Raw genomic sequence first — 7,733 nt, 5'->3', positions numbered from 1 at the left:
ATTTCAATTAAAGTTATTGCTAATTTAAGTAGATTAGAAGATTTTCGAGAAGGACAACAAAGGATAAGTGACAAGGCAGTAGTTATGTTCCCCTGATATCGCGAATTACCTGTGTCCAATCCTGTTATAAAGTTAAATACAACCTTCTATCTACGTTTTACGACGTTCACATGGTACGCTTAATGCTGAGAAAGCATACCAATCGAAATAAATCTTTGCTCCTGGTAATGAGATAATATCTTTAAATGAAGATCAAAGGTGAGGTCTAGTCACGGCATCAGCATGTGATACAGTTTTACACTACAAAAAATGTCACCTTTTATTTGCACTGAAACATTTCTGCACGCCTGATACATTTTACTACAATAATTGGGTAGGCTCCACTGACTACCGACGGGGTGTCGAGAGCTTCCGAATGATTCACGATGACTTTGGCTCTAACGGGGTGAATGAAGATCACATTCACCATCACTGTGGTGGTAACGGTCTCAATCATGGCCATGGTTCTCGATTCTGATTAATTCCGAACTTGATTCTGATCCCGATTTTGTTACGATCACTGCTGGGTCGAAACCTGATCCTGATTAGGTTTAGGACACAGAGGGCTAAAAACTCAACAAAACCTAGGATTCAGGACTCAGAACTCAACGCTTATTATTCACAATTCAGGATTCAACGCTGAAGGTTTATCAAGGTTTCGGATTAAGACTTCAAACCTCAAGAAGGTTTGCGATTAAAAATTTGGGATTCAGAATACTCGAAACACAGGCTCGAGGCTTTTCTGAGACTTACACAAGATAAAGGGCTCAAAATTGCGCATCAAGAATTTACGGTTCATTATAGGTATTGAGAATTCGGGGTTCTGGAAATAGGGATTAATAAATTAATCTCAGCTCAACAATCAAGATTCACGGTTCAGGATAGAGGTCTCAGGAATTAGGACTAATGGAGGATATATACAAGATCGGGATTGGTATTCAGAATGTGTTGACTCAAGATTCAATGATTCATGGGTGGGAACTCAAGATTTAACGCTGAAGATTCAAGAAGACTTGGAATTCATGACCCAAGGTTCAAGAATATTTGGTGTTGAAAATTAATGATTGAGTGTTCAGAACACAAAGAGTCAGGGTTCAGGATCCAGAGTATTGATGCAAGAATTCATTGCTCAGATCTTACGGATTAAGTCGATTCTCAGTGCATAGGGTTCGGGATACTAGATTAAACCAGTACTCAACAATCGTGATCCAAGTCTTAAATAATTTAGAAATTCGGACCAAGTGAAGAATTCGGGTCTTAGGAATCACGATTAGAATTCAGGATTCAGGAATCGAGCTTGAAATCCCAAAAATATTCGGGAACTAGAACAAAGGACCCAAGCCTTGGGAGAGAAAATTTAAGGTCCAGGATTGGGTACTAGAGATTCAGGGTTTAAGATCTAAGAACTTAGGGTTCATGACTAGGAATCCTTGACCCAAGGATCAAGAGAATTAGGATTGAAAATTAATGATTCATCGTACAAAATCCAGAATTCGTGTGCCGTCATTCACATTTCAGGAATTAGTATATGTAAATCAAGGTTCAAAAAAACTCGCAGGTTAAGCACGGATCATTGAGAAACATGGTAGGGAGTTCAGGATCCAGGGTTATTGGTTCGGAATTCATTGTTAAGAATTCAGGTCGCGGAAATGCAGGATTGAGAACCCGGAGTTAAAGACAATGTTCAATTCTCCAGAAGATTCAGGATTTAAGATTTAGGATTCAAGAGTCAATAGGATTAACAATACGTGATTCAAAATTCAGGACTCAGGAATTAGCTTCACATGTTTCACGCGGGACTATCGGTGCGGGATCTAAGAGACAGGATTTGGGGTTCAAGATACCGACAAATTGCGCACAGAAAATACTAAATCTAAAAGGGTTCAGATTTCTGGATACACGAACCAGGTTTGAGTGTAGGCTCAGGATAAGGAAATCACGATTCAGAGTTCAGATTTTAAAATTAAATGCTTGAGTTTAGGATAAGGGGCTTAAGACCCAACAAAAACTAGGATTCTGGTCCCCAAACTCAGAACTTAATTCTTATTATTGAGAATTTAGGATTCAACGCTGAAGGTTCCATAAGATCCAGGATCAAGACTTCAAACCTCAATGGTTTGCGATTTAGGATTCAGGATTCAATACTCAAAACACAGGGTCGAATACAAGGGTCAAAATTTTCCAATTCACTGTTCAGAATTCAGGGTGCGGAATTGCAAATTCAAGAACACAAGGGATTGAGCACTGGGAGTTAAAGACAATGTTCAATTCTCCAGAAGATTCTGGATTTAAGATTTAGGATTCAAGAGTCAATAGGATTAACAATACGTGGTTCAAAATTCAGGACTCTGGAATTAGTTTCACATGGTTCACGGGGGGCTAAGGGTGCAGGATCTAGGAGACGGGATTTGGGGTTCAAGATACCGACAAATTGCGCACAGAAAATACTGGATCTAAAGGGGTTCAGACTTCTGGATACACGTACCAGGATTGAGTGTAGGCTCAGGATAAGGAATTCACGATTCAGGGTTCAGATCTTAAGATTCAATTCTTGAGTTTAGGATACGGGGCTTAAGACCCAAAAAAACTAGGATTCTGGTCCCCAAACTCAGAACTCAATTCTTATTACTGGGAATTCAGGATTCAACGCTGAAGGTCCCACAAGATTCAGGATTAAGATCCAGGATCAAGACTTCAAACCTCAATGGTTTGCGATTTAGGATTCAGGATTCAATACTCAAAACACAGGGTCGAATACAAGGGTCAAAATTTTCCAATTCACTGTTCAGAATTCAGGGTGCGGAATTGCAAATTCAAGAACACAAGGGATTGAGCACTGGGAGTTAAAGACAATGTTCAATTCTCCAGAAGATTCTGGATTTAAGATTTAGGATTCAAGAGTCAATAGGATTAACAATACGTGGTTCAAAATTCAGGACTCTGGAATTAGTTTCACATGGTTCACGGGGGGCTAAGGGTGCAGGATCTAGGAGACGGGATTTGGGGTTCAAGATACCGACAAATTGCGCACAGAAAATACTGGATCTAAAGGGGTTCAGACTTCTGGATACACGTACCAGGATTGAGTGTAGGCTCAGGATAAGGAATTCACGATTCAGGGTTCAGATCTTAAGATTCAATTCTTGAGTTTAGGATACGGGGCTTAAGACCCAAAAAAACTAGGATTCTGGTCCCCAAACTCAGAACTCAATTCTTATTACTGGGAATTCAGGATTCAACGCTGAAGGTCCCACAAGATTCAGGATTAAGACGATTAAATATTTAGGATTCAATACTCAAAACACAGGCTCGAGTACAAGGTTCAAAATTTCCCATCGAGGATTTACGGTTCATGGTTTAGAATTCATGGTTCAAGATATAGAGATTTATAAACCATTGTGATATCTTACCCTTCAACACCCAAGATTCACAGTTTAGAGTACGGGGACTAGATTAAGGGTTCAATAAACAAATTTCTAAAAGTTCAAATCCCAAACCTCAGCCGTCGAATTAACACTCAACGCACAAATCCCAAGAGGAATCATAATTCAGGGACTAAAAGGCTCTGGATAGACACAGGATTCAGGACTTGGTATTCAGAGTTTAAGTCTCTGGACACAAGATTTAGAATCCGCAACCCAAGGTTCAAGATTCCTGGATTGAAACTCATGACCCAATTCGACGGTTCAAGAGGATTCATGGGTTCATGACTAGGAATCTATGACTCAAGTTCATGAATATTTAGGATTGAAAATTAACAAGTCTGGATTCAGAATCCAGAATTCATTGTGCAATATACAATAAATGTGATCCAAGGTTTACAAAATTCACAAATTTGGACTCGGGGCTCAAAAATATAGATGGGACGCATGGACACTCCACAGGAAAGAAAGATATGTCCATCAGTTTTCAAAAACTAGTATGAGAACCTCGAGGACTGGGTGGCCCTTGTTGAAAAATGTCTTACCGGGGGATATGGAATACCCCCCAGCGTATACGAAGCCTTGATTTCCTTGAGGGCTGGGCGCCCTTGTTTTAAATGACTTTACAGGCTCATTGGAACTGATACTCTTCAAACTACCTAAACGTTTCTAGGAATTAATAAAGAATCTTGAAGGATTTTACAGGTCATAGAATCTTTATATGAAAGGCTTCTAAAAGGCTCTATGTGCGGTTTGTGTATTTTCGAGGCACTGTATAGAAAGCACTTGAACATTTTTTAACTCTGTTAAGGTTCTATAGTATAAATAATAACGCCGATTTAACGACCTTTAATGCTACCAAAGGCTATTACGGACTGGTAATACTTTCAATGGATCTAACGACCATGACAAATGCCTCATTATTAATGACCTTTAAATGCTTCCTAATTCATCTAAGTGATACATAGGAAACTTGCCTCTGAAAATGGATTTGAAGCCTTTAGAGAGTGTTAAAAATTCATAATGGCCTTTATACACGTTTTATTAATGAATATTAACGGCTCTAAATGTTTCCGAAACGATTAAAGGCTCCTAAAGACTCCCATAAGGCCCGAAAGACGTCTGTACCTTTGAAACTATAGGGGCTGTCTGACATAAATAAAGGCTTTTGGGGCTAGTCTTTTAAACAAGTTTCCAGACTATTAATAACAGTTAAAAACTCTTAGTGCGTCATAAATAATGTTCAGGAGTTTAATGAGACCTAAAAGGCTCTATGTGCCTCTGAAAAGGCATTTGAGACCTTTGGGGCTGCTAGAAATTAATAAAGATTTTTCAATACTAAGCTTTTAATAACATTTAGAGCAAGAAAGACCTTCGCAGCTGGATTTTTGAACGTGTTTAGAGACTATTAATGACATTAAAAGCTCCCAATCATAAATGTTATTAAGGGCTCTTAAGTCTTATAAGGCTACTATGAACACATCTGGGTTTCTCTAAAGACCTATAAAATCTGTTGGAGAGCCATGAAGACCTTCAAAAATACTTGAAAACTTACTGGCTAATAAAGATATTTGAACGTTGAGCTACTAAAGACCTTCAAAATTTATGAAAGAGTGTTCTTCAAGGAATTCCGAAAGACTGTATAGACCTTAGAAACCCTTGAAAGACCTTTGAAAATCAGAAATACAACAAAAGGCTCTAAAGGCTGTTAAAGACCCTTCTAGGTAATGAAAGGTTCTAAAGTCTCTGAAAATTGCTCAAAGGCTTGACTTTTGAAATAACATTTAGGTGTGGAGACTGTTGAAGACTATTAGAGATTTTGGAAGATGCCCTTAAATGTTCCATAGCCTTTGAAAAGAACCCTCTTAAATGCCATTAAAGACTAAATAACCAAATATACCAAGGTAATCGGATTTCAAAAGTTCTAAAGAGACTGCTTCAAAGCTCATGAAACAATTAACAAATTGCCCTAATGGATCTTAAGGCTCATAAAAGCTCTTCAAACCTGTTTAGAGCTCCTAATCCTTTGTATTTCCTGTCAAGCGACCCCACACTTAAAGATCGGTTAAAAGTCCTTTTCAGCCGTTGAGAACCTTGAAATCTTCCATTGAGGCCTCAGGAGTGTTAGAGTCTCTTAGAAAGTGTACAAAATGGGGACATTTTTTGGGTTTTCAAGAGACCCCACAAAAGTGTTACAGGCTCTCTAAAGCCCTCTATGGGAGATTTTCTTAGCATCTACCGATTTTCCAGCGCACTCTAAGACCTTCTATGTCCTTTACAGCAAACTTCGAGAAGGAAAAGAAAATTGACCACGGTTTGAAAAAGCTCATATAATTTTGGGCACCAGACGTGTACAAATCACGCCAAAAAGTAAATAAAAATATAAAATTAAAATTAAATCAGAATACGAGCTTTGTGAATCCTCGGGCACTAGTGGGTATAACCTTTATCTTGGTAATGAACAATCCAGATACCTACACAAATAATATTTAACTGCATAAAACAGCAACTAAATTTTGGAAAATACTTCTTGGTTAGAAATCGGCATTTCAGATCCAAAAATCCAAAAAATTGCACTTTTTTTAATGTAAACACAGCAGAATAATTTACAAATTACGGCTGCTATTATTTTTTAATGCATCGTGTTTCATTTGTTTAATTTTCCAAGGCTTACCTAAAAGTGTATGGTCCTTTTCCAAACAATCTTTCGCGCTATCGACAAATACCGGAAATACGTCAAATAAGATACAATGCATTTTTATTAATTAATTAATTAATCTCATTTTCCCAATATTTGAGGTTAGGAACGAGATTTTGAAAAACGGTTTTCACTGGCTTCTTTCGGTGTTATTTGGCTACTTTTTCATAAAGACAACTAGCCCCCTGGCGGAGAACGATTCAACTAAATTAACTATATTTTGGTTGATTCTTGTTGCCTAAGGAATGCTCTTTTCATCGATACCAAATTTGTTACAATCGATCAAACGATTAAGAAGTTAAAGCAGGTTATTGCAAAAACAATTGAACGCCCCACGCTTTGTTTTTGAAATAACTGAATTTTTGTTTTTACGAAAATGGTAGATAAACTGGTTCGCTTTAAAAATGTGAAAAAAGAATGTTTAGTTTATTATGCGAAATTTAAAGAAAATGCAATTTTAAAATTTAAGATGGCAGTTACGCCCTCTGGTGGTCATTTTTAGAACTTGAAAATATTTTCCAGTGATTCTTCATAACCGATTTACCCAATAATTTTTTTTACCCCTAAGTCATATGACTAACGGTTCCCGAGATATGGTTGAGGAACAGTCTTATTGGGTCACCCGGTACAAAGAAAAAACTACAATGCGACAAATTAGACCTAATTCCGATGAATTTAAACTGCTTACTCCATTGATGGGTTTCACATTACGAGAGAGATAAAACAAAGATAGATATGACAAAACCTACTTGATATAAAAATAACTTTACCTCTAGAGGAATACAGCGTTACTCCATTCGCGTAAAGACGCTTAGATAATTATATAGTTAAAACAATTTTAGCGTGATGACTCTGGAATTTTCCAATTCAAATCAACATTCTTCGGAAAAATACACGTATCATTACTACGACAAAAGCTTTAAAAGAGGTCATGTCAATGCAAATGGTACCAACTACTTCCAACACACTAAAAGCGCATTCAGTCAGTCAGTCAATTTAGCGTTTTCTTTCAAGTATTCAATAGTTTTGAAGAGCTTTAAGAACGTGCATCTGTTTCTTTATCTGTATCGTAGCTTTACGATATTTAAGAGGGTTTAAAGTTATTTGAAAATGTGCAGTTTTTACGGGATCGGCAGGCTTGGTTTCATACCCCCCTGACCCACCAATATCACTTTTTCCCGCAAAAATTTAGCCCGTCATGGCTCTCACAGCAGTTTTTGAGAAGAATATCAGATCTTATTCTCCAAGAAAGTATTGCAAAGAACGTAGATCCGGGGGGTCTGAAGGTATGAAATTTCCCCCCCACCCCTAGCAGTACTTTCAGTACAAGAAAACTAGACAAGTCCTCTTCATATAACCCTTTGTACTCTCGTAGAGATATTCAGGAAATGAGAATGGAATTATCGTATACGGATGAGGGGGGAGGGGGATTGGAATATCCCTCAGACCCCCCCGGTAAAAATTTAACTCCTCTCAGGGCTCTCTCGAAGTTTCTGGGGAGATTATCACATCTTCTTCTCCAAAGGAGTATTGCAGATAACGTAAGAGGGTATGGAATACCCCCCCCCCCCCCC

This window comes from Photinus pyralis, unplaced genomic scaffold (assembly GCF_008802855.1).
Source record: "Photinus pyralis isolate 1611_PpyrPB1 unplaced genomic scaffold, Ppyr1.3 Ppyr1.4_LG7, whole genome shotgun sequence".
NCBI classification, from domain to species: domain Eukaryota; kingdom Metazoa; phylum Arthropoda; class Insecta; order Coleoptera; family Lampyridae; genus Photinus; species Photinus pyralis.
This window is presented reverse-complemented; position numbering follows the sequence as displayed.